Source organism: Vulpes vulpes, chromosome 6, assembly GCF_048418805.1.
Source record: "Vulpes vulpes isolate BD-2025 chromosome 6, VulVul3, whole genome shotgun sequence".
In the NCBI taxonomy this organism is placed as follows: domain Eukaryota; kingdom Metazoa; phylum Chordata; class Mammalia; order Carnivora; family Canidae; genus Vulpes; species Vulpes vulpes.
Genome location: NC_132785.1, coordinates 72,084,671 through 72,101,935, shown reverse-complemented (window position 1 = coordinate 72,101,935; position 17,265 = coordinate 72,084,671). Strand labels below are relative to the sequence as shown.

Below are 17,265 nucleotides of genomic sequence, written 5' to 3'. Positions count from 1 at the left end.
TTTCTCTGAGATCTCTTGAATAACATAAATGCTTACATTGAAATGCTGCTTGACTGCAGCTTGTTTCCTTTTTCCACCTGGAACATTCTACAACTCCCACGACATCACAGGAACCCATGTGAGCACAGAATCTGGAGTTTAAACTTCATTAGTGTCATGGTAACCTCACCTCTGGTAAAACCCTCTCAATCTCCACACTATAAGGATCCCATCAGGACAGACTAAATCCATCTAGAAGTAGAGTTACCAAGGTAGTTCAGAGATGCTCTGTGGATAAAGAGACAGCACTACAGCAGAGAATTCACTAATATAGTTAGGAAGTCAAACATGTGCATCAAATCTGAAGTGGAAGGTGCCTGGGTGTCTCAGTTGGTAAGGCTTCTGACACTCAGTTTTGGCTCAGGTTATGATCTCATTCAGGGTCATGGGATTGAGCTCCACATGCGGCTCAGCAATAAGCTTGCTAGAGATTCTTTCCACTGCCTCTCCATCCCCCTCTGCTCCTCTCCCTGCTCATGCTCATGTGCTCCATTTCTCTCTTTCTCTCTCTCAAATAAATAATAAATACATAATAAATAAATAAATAAAACCTTTAACAAGTAATCTGAAGGGGAATATACAACAGCATAAAGGGAGGATCAAAAACAAATGCCACTGGTTAGAAAGATGGGATGAGGTACAGATCCAGGGGAAGAATTCAGACCAGAGTGTGTTGAGAGAGGCTCTGTGCAGTACTTTTTTTTTTTTTACACGTAACATATAACCTTTATTTTCCTCTAAAGGGTTTGAGATAATAGGATTTTTGGTATCCAAATATAATACAGTAACTGAGCTTTTGTCCAAAGCCATTTAAATAACATTAGAACATTGTTTTTTCATCTGTCCTATAGACACATATGCATTTGTGAATTGCTATAACATCACCATTTAAGCAACTGTCTTTCTTTTATTGCTCTTTCACTTTGCTTCTAAAGATATCCAAAACTTGAAAGTTATGCCACCAGGAATAATTACTAAATCTGTGTTATTTTTATTTATCTATTTATTTATTTTTGGTCAACCTTATGAAGGGAAACTACTCCCAACTAGCACCGATTGGGTCATTTTAGGCTGATAGTCCTTCTCCAAATAATAGTTTATATTTTATGTTCAAAATAATGCCCAATAATTTGAAAGTAACTAAAAAACTAAATGAAGGCAAATCCCTTCTTTCGGAGGAGATAAAAGTGTATCTTCTATCTAGGCAGACAAAATAAGTTATCTTTTCCAGGACATTAGTTATGAAGATGTGGTGCTATGTATGGGAAAAGAACATGGGCCACTTTCTTCCATGGACACTCCTGTTAATAAGCTGACTAAAGCAGCAGCAGTCAGGCCTCACTCTAGAGGATACTGGGAGCACAAGTGCAGGCAGGCTGAGCTGTAAGTGTGAAAAGAAAGGCCCAGAGATGCATTCCATTTTTCGCTTCACAGCTGGCTCAAGTAGTTTATCACAGTTAGTCTCTAGGGTAGCAGTTTCCATCAGCATCACTACACAGGCCACATTTAAGCATATAGGGTCAATATATGCTTCTCCAAAGCAAAGGTAAAGAGTCCCAGAAACCTTAGGTCTCCTAGCAAGGCCAATATGAGCCAGATGAAAATAACATCAGTGGGGTAGGTCCTGGGCCTGTGGAATCAAGAAGAAAATCACTGCCAAGAAAGAGGCAGAGCTACAGCCTGCTGGAGGCAAAGTAGTAGCCAAGAAGAATTAAACTCCTAAAGGCAAGAAAAAGGGGTAACTAAAGAATAAATAGAGAAATCATGAAACAGGAGAAATGGTGCTTGTTCCATCAGTGATAAGGCCAATTCTTAAAGGAAGTTGAGTTGGGCCTAAGATACTGCCTCTTTCATTCCAGTTTATTCTTAATTATTGACTGAAGAGTTGGTTTTGACTCTTATGCCTTTAATTCATAATTAGTAGATATCAAGGTAGTGTCCCTGGGTCTGATTCTGGCCATTTATCTGTTGCTACTTCTGTCCTATAGCTACGTTCTGCCATCTGTCTCTGATTTCCTGGTCCTCCAACTCTAGTTAGGCACAGTCCTACCCAAATAGCAAACAGAACAGTGCTTGTGCTTTGCTTGGAATCCCAGACATAAAACCATGCCACTATGAGGAGATGCAGCTAACTTTGTCCCAAGCCCATTGACAAATTTGACAGGCAAATTACCAAGCTCCTAGGATTTTCAATTCAACTAACTTCCAGGTTTTTAATGGGTCTTTGAGTTCTAAATATTCTAGGGTACTTATTTTTTTTTTATATGTAACTATCCGCCCAACTTCAATGTAAGAAAGAGTCTATTTATTAATCTCTGGACTCCCTCTCCACATCTAGACTCCTCCCTAATGCCTAGCCAGTGTTCCATCAACATCCACTGAGTGCTTCTATAAGTCAAGTTGCCCCTTACAACTTTATACTGCTAAAATTAAAATTTTGCCATGTGAGACATTTTTTATATACAATATAAATCTAAAACAGAACATAAAGTGGTTCTCTTTAAATGTGAACTGTATTTTTGCTCTGCCTAGTGGCCTATTCATCAAATCATACAATATTTTATTTTGGTTACAAGAAGAATGCTACAAAAGTGAAATTATTTATATATAAATATACAATTTGAATAGCAAAAGATTTCTACTCAAGTTGCTGGTTTACTGAATTGTGGAAAGAAATGATAAGACAAAATATAATAAATTTAACCATGAAGACTGTTTGATGAGACAGTGACCCAATTATAAAATGAGAACAAATTATTCAAGTTATAATGATATATTTTCTCTGATATACTCATCTTTGAGATGATAAAGTTCTCTAGTCCATTTTCAAATATGTTACTTTCTATAGGAAGAAGTATGTATGTATGTGCGTGGGGCCGGGGTGGGAACCCTGAATAAATTCCTCCAAAGGTACTACCAACCCAAGTGATAGTAATGTTCTGAGAGCGAAAAGAAGAGAAACTCTACTCTTTATTTTTCCCTTTATCATCATCTCCCGTTTCCTCAGTTGTTCTAGCAGAGGTAGACTGGCCCTGACAATCTGGAGATAGCCTCAATTCACAGAGGACTTCTCATCTAAAAGTTGATATAGGGATCAATCTTTGGTAACTCTGTATCTAATTTCTGAACTAAAATTTAAAAGATTATCCAATTCCCAGGTCAGCCTATACATTTAGACATGTAGTGCTTTCTTTAATATGGAAAACTATAAAACTATAATATTCTTTAAAAGAATATCCTTAGGAAAAAAAATATTGTATTGGGGAGAATTCAGGGTCCTGAAGAAGCAGGGTTATAGCTGTCATAAAGGCTAAATGGAGCCTCACTAAGAGAATCCACATTCATTGTCCAAGGGTTCTAATGCTATTAAGGATATTACAGAACTTAAGGGATACTTGCTCCAGGAGACCAGCCTACCCAATCGCACCAGCGAGGAATGATGTGAAGAGCTGGCCAAGTTGCCATTTATTTAGTTCTAGCTACCTGCCATATGAAGTCTTACTTTAGAGCTTTAGGGCTTTAGGTCCATCAGGTGGAATAGGACTAGTGGAGAGGGAAGAGGTAGAGAGTGGGTCCACAGGTAACAGGTAAAGGAGAGCAGGAAGAAAAGAACTGTTTAGTGTTAAGGTAGGCACTAAACACTTTTTATATACATGATTATATCACATTGTAAAACAGGCATTATGGTCACTATTTTACAGATAAGAATACTGAGAACTAGAGAAGTTAAGGAAGTTGCCCAAGGTCAGGCTGTTGGTAAATGGTGGAGCAGTGATATAAATCTTGGTCTGTGTGACTCAAGTCATATTCCCAATCTCCCAGAATATGGAGTGTACCATCACTCTTCTCCAATCCCCTGAAGAGTTCTGCTAGCAAACTTCATTAGCACAAGAACATATGAGCTTTACTATATTACTTTTTCAGTCTAAAATAAAATCTCTGGGTCTACAGACCCAGAGAAAATTATTTACTTAGATAATATAAATAAGAAATAGAAGAATTCATTCACTTCCCTTATTTTTTCCCTTTTCTGGTTAATTATAATGTTTCTTTTACTTCTGAGAATTTTTTATGGTATGTCATAGTTGGTATTCTTTCCTTATATGATCCTTTAAAAGTCTTTTATATTACAGAGCAAGAGTGCTGGTAACCATGGAAATGTTAACTGTCAATTTCCTGACTTTGTGCTGTTAAAGAATATTTTAGTTTTCAATAATCTACTATTAGATTCTGGTTTTGTTTTAAATCAATAACCATAATTCTACCAACCACTTATACAAAAGAATTATCTGGAATTATTATTTTAATCAAAGTAAATAACTTATAAAGACTAAGAACAGAAAATAAATACCTTAAAGATTTTTTTAAATATCTATAGCTTTTGAACATAATATTTTTGAAACTGGCTCAGATTTTATTCTAAAAATTTAAAGATCTAAATCATATCAAATAGGAAACCAACTGTGAGAAACTATAATTCCATATGCCGTTACATTTTAAGTGTGAGCTATTATAATGCAGCTTTTGGATTTTAAATTCTGGTTCAGAAATTACTGTTGTTGTTGTTTTTTTTAAATATAAAAACAGCACAGGAAAAAGAGAGCTTGGCAAAAATCTAGACTATGACTCTAGCTGAATACAGACAAGAATCCAGATACCTATTCATCAAATAGAAGAGTTTTACTCAGAAATTGCATATCTAAATTCCAATCATTATTGTCACAATTAGCTATATAACCATGGGTCAGAGAATTAACCTCACCGGACCTCCGTTTTCTCAAGTGTAAAATAAAGTATTTTAGATAAGATGATCACTTTCTTTCCAACTACCTAAAAAACAAAAGTGTGACTATGATTTCCTTGTGTCAACTGAAAAATATTTGTGAGGAATTTTACAGGAAAAACTGAATAAAAGCTATTTTTATACAAAAGCACCAAAGTAAAACAAGCTCCTTTATTTTCCAAAATGGGGGTACTTTATGTTAAAACAAAAAAACTAAAAGTTGGGCAGCACAGGTGGCTCAGCGGTATAGCGCCGCCTTCCGCCCAAGGCGTGATCCTGGAGACCCGGGATCCAGTCTCATGTCCAGCTCCCTGCATGGAGCCTGCTTCTCCCTCTGCCTGTGTCTCTGCCTCTCTCTCTCTCTCTCTCTCTCTCACGAATAAATAAATAAAATCCTTAAATAAAAAAAACCTAAAAGTTGATTTGGTATATTGAATAAATTTTATAGAGTGATCAGATTTCCTTTCAAAAATTTAGCTTTTTTTTAGAATTTTTCAAAGAACTTATATTTAAATTTGTATTGAACTACAATCTACTCTGACTGCCATCTTAAAATGCCTCATCCTAGCTCATCTAGAAATTAATGTGTTATATCTATATGAAATGTCATAATTTGCAAGATTGATATAATCCTGAAAAGTTATTGAAGGGACTGCCACTGAGGTGAGGAATAGGAAGGAATTCAATCACAAACCCTTAAAGGTTGAGAAGTCTAATCTCAACTAATATAAATTTATAATATATAATTTATAATTATATATAATTATAAAATATATATTATAAAATATAATATATAATTATATATAATATATAATTATAAAATATAATAAATATATTATTATATATTATATATAATAATTGATATAATATATAAATATATATTATATATAAATATAATATATAATAATTTATATAATATATAATTATAAAATATAATTTATAATTTCCAACTAATATAAAACGTCTTTCAATAAACAGTCATGAAAGGGATATATATACTCAGCCAACAAAAGAAAGCTCAAATCATTCCAATGCTTATCAAACATTCAAATACAAATTTTGGATCAAGAAAAGGATGGAAGAAAATTGTCACTTAAGAACCTTTCCTGTCCACTGATAGACAAACAGATAAAGAAGACAATATTGTGCAGCTAGAAAAAAAAAAAAAAGATATTGTACCATTTGAGACAACATGGATGGGCCTAGAGGGTATTAATGTTAAGTGAAATAAGTCAGACTGAGAATCACAAATACCATATGATCTCACTCATATGTGGAATCCAAAAACAAAACCAAAATAAAATACAAAAATAAAAACAAATGAATAAACAGACAAAAAACAGAATCAGACTTATAAATACAGGGAACAAATGATTGACAGAGGGGAGGAAGGTGGAGGGCTGAGCAAAATAGGTAAAGGGGCTGGGGGTTACAGGTTTCCAGTTATGGAATAAATAAGTCATGGAAATAAAAAGCATAGCATAAAGAATATAGTCAATAATAAGTAATATGATGCATAAAGACAGATGGTAACTATACTTGTGAACATAGCATAATGTATAAATTTATTGAATTACTATGTTGTACACCTAAAAGTAATGTACATAACATTGTATGTCAATTATAATAAAAAAAATTTTTAAAGAATATTTCTGGGGTGCCTGGGTGGCTCAGTCAGTTAAGTGTCTGCTTTCAGTTCAGGTCATGATCCTGGGGTGGAGCCCCACATCAGACTCCCTGCTCAGTGGGGAGTCTGTTTCTCCCTTCTTCTGCCCTTTCCCCCCACTCATGTTCTCTATCACTCATTTGCTCTCTCTCTCTCAAGTAAAAATATTTTAAAAATCCTTTTTAAAAATATCTTTTCAAGATGTGGTTTATGTATACAATGGAATATTACTCAGCAATTAGAAACGACAAATACCCACCATTTGCTTCAACGTGGATGGAACTGGAGGGTATTATGCTGAGTGAAGTAAGTCAATTGGAGAAGGACAAACATTATATGTTCTCATTCATTTGGGGAATATAAATAATAGTGAAAGGGAATATAAAGGAAGGGAAAAGAAATGTTGGGAAATATCAGGAAGGGAGACAGAACATAAAGACTCCTAACTCGGGGAAACGAACTAGGGGTGGTGGAAGGGGAGGAGGGCGGGGGGTGGAGGGGAATGGGTGACGGGCACTGAGGCGGACACTTGACGGGATGAGCACTGGGTGTTTTTCTGTATGTTGGTAAATTGAACACCAATAAAAATTAATTTAAAAAAATAAAAATAAAAATAAAAAAAATAAAAAAGTATCTTTTCTATTTATTTCTTTTGCTACAGGTGAGACTACTCTACTTCTGACCTACTTATTATACCATACTACAAAATTTCAGATATGCTTTTCTGACTTGTCTTTAGTTGCTATGGGAATTGATATTTATAAGACCTTCTCCTTTTAAAAATATGAATGAGCACCTACTAAACTATATAAATTTAACTTGAAATTATAGTATAAATATACTTGAGTTTTTAAAAAATATTAAATCTATAGCATAATTTTTATAAACTGCTGAATTTTCAATAAGAAGTAAGCAAAACTTCAGTAATAGGCATAAGGACTGTGTGAAAGTGTCAATTCATAGTATATCAGAAAGTCAGATGTGAAGATTTCATTATTAATTCATTATTTGCACTTATTTGAACAAACATTATTTAACTCGTCTGTGTTTCCATTCCCTCATTTTACAATGGTATAAACAGAGAACTGCAGAGCTCAAAAGGACCTCAGAGATTATCCTCCCCAATATTCTTATTTTACAGATAAAGAACTGAAACTCTCAGGAGTCAAATGACTTGCCCAAAACTCACTCTGCAAAATAGGGATAACAAAAACAACCGTTGTCTGCTTTATAGGAGTTTTTATCCAAAAAGGAAATGTGATCATGGATTTTTAAAAAAAGGCACTAGGTAATCAAGCCATAATATTAACACTGAAAAAATCACTTCAAATACAAGCCTGAAAACAAAAACAAATACAAGCCTGTCCTGTCATATAAGTCAAAATTAAATTTTCTCTCAATTAGCATACCACATTTATTCTTCTAACCAAATGCTAAGAAAATATTTGCCCATTTTTGAGGTCACCACATTCCAAAATGATCGAAACAAGTAACTTAAATATATCTTTGCCATATGCCTACATGACACAAGCAAAGTTAAATGGCTTTTTGCAAATTAAAGGGAAATTTCTCATGAGTAAAACTAAGCATGAAAATATTCAATCAGAATATAATTTAAAAATATGTAAATGACTAAAAATAAGGGCTAAGAAGTAAGCAGAAGTCACACATGTTGGTTGAATGTATTACTTAGATTTCTACATTTTAGTGACGTGTACCTTGTTCAAGCTTACAAGTAGACCAATCATCCACAAAACTAAAGAAAAAACAATACATTTACTGTTATAAGTGACTTCCTAATAAAAACTAAATAATGCAAAAAAAAAAAAGAAAAAAAAAACTAAATAATGCAGCAGGTTTTAACTATAACTACTTTTAACAAAAAGGATTTTGAGAAAGATTAAGGAATATATACATCTATGAGAATAGAGATGGAGGTGATACAGATAATATATGGGAAACAGATTTGAAGACTGGGTAAAAAATAAACACATAAAACCACCTAATTCCCACCACATCAACTTCAGCAATTTCCAACTTCCTAAACTACATAATTACTTCAGAAGTACCCAAAAGACATCTAAGAAACCTGAGATCATGAAATTGCAAAGAAATAGAAAAATGGACTGAATTTTATGCATCTCATTAAAAGACCATTAAATGAGCAGCTGTTCCTTCATTCTCATTTAAGCACATTGGTCATTATAACTAGGCTTGTTCACAATAGTCTTGTACCCCGAAGAGCAAGTGAACGTGGCAATGTATCTAGAAGTTGTTCTTGCCTGAAGAGGTATCTAGTGTGTTCATATTTATTTTAATATTACAGATCACACATTAATGTACATGCTTAAAGCCAGACTGTACATAAGTGGGTACAGAGGATAATCATTACAAAGTTTAATTACATAGAAACTAATACCAACATTTACATGTGCCAACCACCATTCTAGACACTGAGAATATAGCAATGAACAAAACATCTGAAGTTCCTGCCCTCATGAAGCTGGGAAAATAAGACAATAAACAAAACACTTAGTACATTACTTGTAATCTTCATGAAAGTCATCTTTCTAGACCTCACTTTGCTCTCTATACAACTAGAAGAGTAATATTACTTAGGTAAGTATCATCATAACCTTCTCAAACAAAAATTATGCCAAAAACCTATGGATCAATAGGACTTGTACTCCAATTTTCCCTGATCTATCCCTCCCTCTAGTGGCACATACATAACAGAATGTAGGCTAGTGTAGGGGCCATAGCCATGCCATGAAACAGAAGAAAAATAATTGGATCATAATGAGACTCAACACAAACCCATGTTCTATATATAAACTAGCTACTTTGTAAGCTATGGTTTCTCAAATAAGATAATAATAATAAATATAGACTATTTGGAACATATTTTCTCAGCCTCACTTTCAGTACCAATGTCCAGAGAAGTCATTTTTATTCCAAATATCATAGCTGCCAGATTAAAAATCTTTATTATCAATTAGACTAATATTAATAAGACTGACTTTTTAAAAATATTATCTTTATTTATTCATGAGAGGCAGAGAGAGAGAGAGAGAGGCAGAGACACAGGCAGAGAGAGAAGTAGGCTCCATGCAGGGAGACCGATGTGAGACTTGATCCCGGGACTCCAGGATCGCACTGAAGGCAGACGCTCAACCACTGAAGGCAGACGCTCAACCACTAAGCCACCCACCTGTACCCAGACTATGATTTTTAAGTCACATTTTAATATAATTCTTTTTCTCTTCCAGTAGAAGAAATAATTTTATTTCATATGATGAATGCACACTTTTGCAGAATTGCATCAAAACAGTCCAATGCTTGAGTCTTATGTTTAAAACAGTAAACTAGAGGGTTGGTTCAATCAGTTAAGTGACTCCTGGTTTTGGCTCAGGTCATGATCTCATGGTCGTGAGACAAAGCTCTGCATCAGGCTCCACATTCAACATGGAGTCTGTTGGAGATTCTCTTTCTCCTTCTCTCTCCCTCTGCCCCTCCCTCCACTCATGTGTGCATGCTTGCTCTCTCTCCTCTAAATAAATCTTTAAAAAAAAATAATAAAATAGTCAACTAGTTATGAATAAACAAACAAAATTAAAGGCTGAAGTTCTAACCAAGCTATTTTGGTACCAGCAAAGAAGATATACACAATTAACTCCTTGAATCAAGTATACTCTCAGTAATTCTGAAATATTAATGTATAGGACAATAAATCAGAGCAAAGAAATATATATAGATTGCCAACATATGTTAGCTAATGGCTTGAATCAATCAATCAATCACTACCCCTTCTCTTTCTCTCAATTCCCCAGCCAATACATGAAAAAACAGGGGGTGGGGGGACGTGTGCATACACACACACACACACACACACACACACACACACACACCCTACAATGAGAAAACTAAAGCTAAATCTTGGATACAAAAGAAAAAAAACTGAACAAAATGTGGATTAGCAATAGGGTCATGCTGCTGTCTTATTATTAAAATATTGAATCAGTCTTTTAAGGGCAGAGGACAAGTCTTACTTTTGTACATTCAGGCCAACCAAAATGCCAGGAACATATTGATCTAGTAAATGTCTTATTTTGTTGGAAAACACAGAGAAAATTAGAGACTTTCTACATACTCCCACCACCAGAATTACTAACCTCTGACACCAGAGCCCATATTCCTTTCATATAATGTACTGCCTTTCAATGTTACCTCTATCCTGTCTATTCCTCTTCCACCATTCTCCAAAAGGAGTACAGATGTAGATGTTTCTTACACAGACTCTTGATGAAAACTCATAGTATAAATTTCATGGTTTTGTGAAGGGGAGCTACATAAGTGATTCATGAAGGAAACTCAAGAATAACCAGTTAAACATTCCTCAGCTAGATTCTTTCAATCAGCAATCATCTTAAGCTTGTGACAGATATCTAGCCAAACACTATATATATAAACTAAGCTCAGCAGCAAATATCTATAAACCAAAAAATCATGCGTTCCAAAATCAGACGTTCAAATGCAAAAATGTTTTGCAGTAAAAATAAAATATTGACTGATATTCTTGCCTTCGTGGAGAGCTATCCACACCCATTAGCAGTGTAGGTCACAGATGTTCCTATACACAATCAACACATCTGTAAAAACTGAATTTGGTTGCATTTAAATTACCAAATAACTGTGGTAAAAAAGTTCTGCACATAAACTTCCATCAATACTCTAAATTTGTCCTCTTCTTTTCAAAACAAAGGAAACCATTAAAATCTGTCATCTGACATATCATTCACAGAAAAACAAAGCACTCAAAATCAACACTGACAGTTATTGGGTGGTTTGCAGGCTCTGGGTTCCACACTAGGAGGTGCTATAGGTATGGCCACCATAGGAGAAGCAGCCTTGTCTACTGATGGCCATCAAACTGAAGGAAAAACCAACTACTAATAAAGCTAAAAGTAAGGTGTCTGACTCTTTCAAGAACTACTCACTCAAAGATTTTTTATACTCAATTCCATAGGTCCTGTCACATCTTAAGAACCATTCAGAGTTCAGTTAAGTTAGAAACTTCCTTAAACATGAAATATTAAGCAATTATCTTTGCCTAAAGGCCTATGTATAACTTATGTTCTAATATACTTAGAAAACACTTTTACAAAATACTTTCACCCTGGGATCCCTGGGTGGCGCAGCGGTTTGGCGCCTGCCTTTGGCCCAGGGCGCGATCCTGGAGACCCGGGATCGAATCCCACATCGGGCTCCCGGTGCATGGAGCCTGCTTCTCCCTCTGCCTGTGTCTCTGCCTCTCTCTCTCTCTCTCTCTCTCTGTGTGTGACTATCATAAATAAATAAATAAATAAATAAATAAATAAATAAATAAATAAAATTAAAAAACAAACAAACAAACAAAATACTTTCACCCTTTATTTTGAAAACACAGAGTCTCTGTTCTCCAAAAAAAACTATGGCAACAATTCAATTTTATTCTTGGTAATTATAGGATGACTAAACTTTCTGATATGTTTGTCAAAAAGAAAAAAGAAAAGAAAGCAAAGCAAGAAACTGGTTCCCCAAGAATAAACAATAGGGAAAGGATAGTTTCTTTAGTAAAAGGTGCTGGGAAAACTGGATGGCCACATGAAGAAGAATGAACCTAGACCACTATCTTAGAGTCAATTTAAGATAGATTAAAGAATTGAAAATAGATCTGAAACTGTAAAACTCCTAGAAGAAAACAGGGGTATTAAGCGCATTGACACTGTCTGTATTTAACACCAAATGCAAAGGAAACAAAGGCAAAAATAAACAAGTAGGAGTACATCAAATTAAAAAGCTTCTGCACAGAAGTACCTGGGTGGCTCAGTTGGTTAAGCCTCCAACTCTTGATTTCAGCTCAGGTCATGATCTCAAGGTTGGGAAAGCCTCAGCTTTGGGTCCATGCTGGGCAAAGAGCGTGCTTAAGACTCTCTCCCTCTTCCACTGCCCCCTACCCCATTCCATGCCCTCTGTCTCTCTCTAAAAAAAAGTAAAAAATAAAAAGCTTCTTCACAGCAAAGAAAACAATCAACAAAATGAAAAGACAACCTATTGAATGGGAGAAAATATCTGATAGTCATCTCTGATAAGGGGTTACTATCCAAAATATATAAAGGGCTCATATAACTCAACAGCAAAAACAATCCAATTAAAAACTGGACAGAAGTACTGAAAAGATATTTTTCCAAACAAGACATAATAAATGGCCAAAAAGTTCATGTACTAAAAATAGAATTACCATATGATCCAGCAATCCCACTTCTGGGTATATATTTTCCAAAGAAAATGAAAACAGGGTATCAAAGAGATATCTGCACTTCCATGTTTACTGCAACATTATTCACAAGAGCCAGGTCAACCTAAATATCTGTCAATAAACAAATATATATATATATATATATGCGCAATAAAATACTACTCAGCCATGAGAAACAAGAACACCCTGCCATTTGTGACAAATGGATGGATCTTGAGGGTATTCTGCTAAGTGAAAATAAGTCACACAGAGAACGACAAATATTGTATGGTATCGTATATGTAAAATTTGAAAATAGTCAAACTCAGAGAAACAGTAGTAAAGTAGTTGTGAGAGGCTGGAATGTGGGGGAAATAAGGAGTGGTTATTAAAAGGATAAAAACTTTCAGCTATAAAATGAATAAGGTATGAGGAACTATTGTGAAACATGGTGATCATAGTTGGTAACACTGTACTGTGTAATTGAAATTTGCTAAGAGAGTAGAACTTAAATATTCTCACTAAAAAGGGAGGAAGGAAGAAAGGAAGGAAGGGAGGGAGGGAGGGAAGTGGGATGGAGGGAGGGAGAAAGGAAGTAAAGAAGAGAAACTGGCTCTCAAAAAACTTGGTACAATGTAAAGGCACCTAGGAGAACATCAAACTAGCAAAGACAAGAATTTGGTTCACTTAGCCTCCACACACATCTATGTGTACCATAATCTGTGCTTTAACAGGTTAATAAACACAAACCATATATCCAAAAACAGTACTATCTCATATATAAAGATGCTCAGTACAATATTTTTCAAAATGAAGAAGAAATGGCTCAAACAGCAATATCCTTTAATGAGACAATAGCTAAATCATCAACCAACAAACTGGAGTTGTTATGTACGCAAAGACAGAAGTGCAGTCCAGTATCCTCTCCTCACCCAGGCTGGACCTGGCCCCACAGTATTCCTCCTGGTTGAGATGGGCTCACCCAAGAGCATCCCAGTCACTTCAGTGCAGCCTCCACAGCACAAGCATCTGGCTGGGATGGCAGATCTTCATACACTTAGGCAGGCATCCTGTGCACCCTCATCCAGATGCAAACCCCACAGCCCAACCTACCCACAGAGGAGCACCTCAAAAGTCCTATTCAGGCCCAGGATTCAAATCCATGCATCCATGGATTCAAATCCATGCATGGATACCATGAAGACTAGTAGTGGAGACCACCCCCTCCCCCAAGCCCTCTGGTAAAACAGCTGAATAAAGTCTGTGAGACAGAAGCCCACAAATCAAATCTTCCCCGAGGGCCTGTTATAACCTCAGAGGCACCTTCATTTGAATTGGACTTGCCTCCAAACACCCAGTTATTCCAGATGACACACTGAAGCCAGACTGAGCTCCTATTCAAGCAAGTGTTTTCCAAGGAGGAAACAAGACAGCTCACAGAAAGCCCTATGGCCAGCCAGGGCTCAAACATCTTGAGAGATCTGAGACTCCTCAATCTTCAGGTTCTAGCGCAACAGAAAGAAATCAAATGGCAAGGTACTAGAGAGATCTCATTTCACCATCCAGCAAGATGACAATGCCTCTGGGATCCTAACACAAGAGGGTAAGCAGTTTTCTTCCCTAAGTGGAAATGTTAGGGAACTAAAGGAAGGGGGCATTCTGGGAACTGCACTTCTAAAAACTAGAGGCTGAGCAGAGGAGCAAAGCTGGGACCATGACAAGAAAAATCAGCACTTTTCCTTGGTAGAAAACTAGGCCCCTGAGACTCCAGCATTGGGTTCATCCGGGGCCTAGTGATATTCTTTCTTCTCACCCTTCTGTTCCTGGGAGACTCTGAGGAAAGGCTCATTTTCTCTGACTCCTCCTAAACTAAGATAAATGTGTGGGCATATAAATAACTTAGAGATTCATTCTAAAGGCAATTCCAGAAGAGAAGTTCCAAAAGGGAAACTACCAAAGGAAATAGCCCTGGAGTAAATATATTATGCTTTGTTCAATCTCTATAATTCCTTACAATCTCTAAGCTCGTGTTTTCCACATGACAAGCCACAATAAACCTGTGTTGAAAACAGACTTAAATGAGGAAATGAGTAAAAGAACAAACAAGCAAATCCACTTAAAATAAAATGCGTCTTGGCACAGAGCCAAATCTGAAGAAGTTCCCAGATTTGTACCATTTAATAGAATACAGTGAAGAAGAGAAGCAGATAATGGCATATTTCTGGTGGAAAGGCCATGATCTACAATTCCCATATGCTACATGGATAATGATGAAAGGAACAACCTCTGCCATGGCCCAAATGAGCCCAACTATGCAGCACATACTGTGCTGTGGAGAGAAAGCTTCCTGAGGACACATGGAGGGAATCCACCAGCCTGCATCACATATGTATCTCTAATAAATATTATAGGAAAATTATTTTGTCAGTGAAACACATCATTTTATTCTAATAAACATTATAAACAACTTCCCAAAAGCCATTATGTTGAATGACAATACTTACTTAGATTTATTTATGTATTTATATATCATACATACATATATTTGTTTATATATCTTACATACATATATTTGAAAACAAATATATTATTTCTTTGGGGGTTTTTCGTTTTGTTTTGTTTTAAAGATTTTATTTACTTATTTTAGAGAGAGACCAAGAGAGAGCTGAAGAGGGGGAGGGAAGGAGGCAAAAGGAGAGAGAGAATATCAAGTAGACACTGTGCTGATCATGGAGCCCAATGTGGGCTCAATCTCATGATCTCAAGATCATGACGTGAGACAAAATCAAGAGTCAGATGTTTAACCAACTGAGCCACCCAGGTGCCCCTTCTATGTTTTTTTTTCTATAAAGAGAAGATCTCAATAATTTTACAGTTTCATCTCCTCTAATGCATTTATCTATAAAGTAATTCTCAGTGCCTTCTTGATGGAAGATATAATTATAAGTGTTTCATTATCATTCACATGAACCAAGAAATGTATGCCAAATTTTCATATCACATATATAAACACATATCACAAATTTTAACCTCTACTTATGTAGATACAAAAAACAGCTCTTAGACAAAATGTGACATTACCCAAAATACAAATATTTTTAAACAAATGCTAACAGAAAATTTGACATTTTGTGAATTTTCAAAAATCTTTCTGAAGCTTTGCTACAAAGCTAATTCTCTTGCACATGAGCCTTTGAAAACACTTATAAATGAAAATGCCAGTTGAATTTTAAATACTTTCACTAGGCAACAATACTATATACTGTTGATATTCTAAAAGTAAAAGATTAATAATGTTAATTTTCTTAGCATTCAACAGCTTCATAAACATTTAATTGATTCACCCTAAAATATTTATTTTTTTATTTTTTTAAAGATTTTTTTATTTATTCATAAGAGAGAGAGAGAGAAAGAAAGAGAGAGAGAGAGGCAGAGACAGGCAGAGGGAGAAGCAGGCCCCATGCAGGGAGCCTGATGTGGGACTCAATCCTGGGACTCCAGGATCATGCCTGGGCTGAAGGTGGCACTAAACCACTGAGCCACTTGGGCTGCCCTCAAAAAAAACATTTATTGAGCACCAATCATATTTGCCATCTATTTGTTGGTAAAGTCCTGGAAATTTAAAAGTGAACAAGAGAGTCAAGTCTTACTTGACTACCACCCACCTGTAGTTTATACTCTAATGGGTGGAAACAATGAATAAACAAATAAATACAAAAGAAAATGTCAAATCAGGGTAAGTGCTCCAATGAAAATAAAACTAGATTAAATGATTGTCACAGGTAGCTGTTCTAGGATGACATTAAAATGAAGCCTGAAAAAATAAAAATAAAATGAGACCTGAATGCCAACAGGGGACAGACACTGATGATCTAGGGGACGAAGGGTCCAGATAGAAGATCAAGTTCAAAGGCTCTAAGGTAGGAATGAATTTGGGGTATCTGAGGAAAAGGAAAAAAACAAATGTAATGTGAGCAAAGGTGAACACGCTAGATATGGGCTAAGTAGAGGTCAGATTGGGTAGAATCTGTTAAAATAAAGAGTTTGAATTAGAGTCTAAGTTCAAAGGCTTTTTGTTTTAAATTTAATTATAGGAAGTTTAAATGTGTATGAAAAAAGAGAACGGAGCAAAATAGATCCATATATATTTATCATTCAGTTTCAACAATTATCAATTCGTGGCCAATCTTGTTTAATTTGTACCTTTACTCATTCTTACCTATTCCTCAGATATTGTATCATTTCATCATATACATTTCATCGTATACATTTTACTATATATCACTAAAAGATAAGGACTCTTCTTGCAAATATAACCCCTATCAACATTACTATCATTAAATCTTTATGTTCAAGAATAATTCATTAAAATTACCAACTCCCTAGCCAGTGTCCAAATTTTCCTGTGTATTAACTTTTTCTAAAGCTCACTAGTTCAAATCAAACCCAAATAAGGTCCAGATGTTGCAAATAATAAGTTTCTTGGTCTTTTATCTATAG

The 17,265-nt window shown here is 35.4% G+C and overlaps 1 protein-coding gene and 1 pseudogene across 6 annotated transcripts in view; one reads left to right on the top strand and one right to left on the bottom strand.

The window, feature by feature from the left end:
* Window positions 1-17,265, bottom strand: part of NUBPL (NUBP iron-sulfur cluster assembly factor, mitochondrial) — a 208,111-nt gene that overhangs the window by 47,038 nt on the left and 143,808 nt on the right. The gene's annotated exons all lie outside the window — the stretch shown is intronic.
* LOC112926599 (cell division cycle-associated protein 3 pseudogene) lies at window positions 13,738-14,520 on the top strand (annotated as a pseudogene).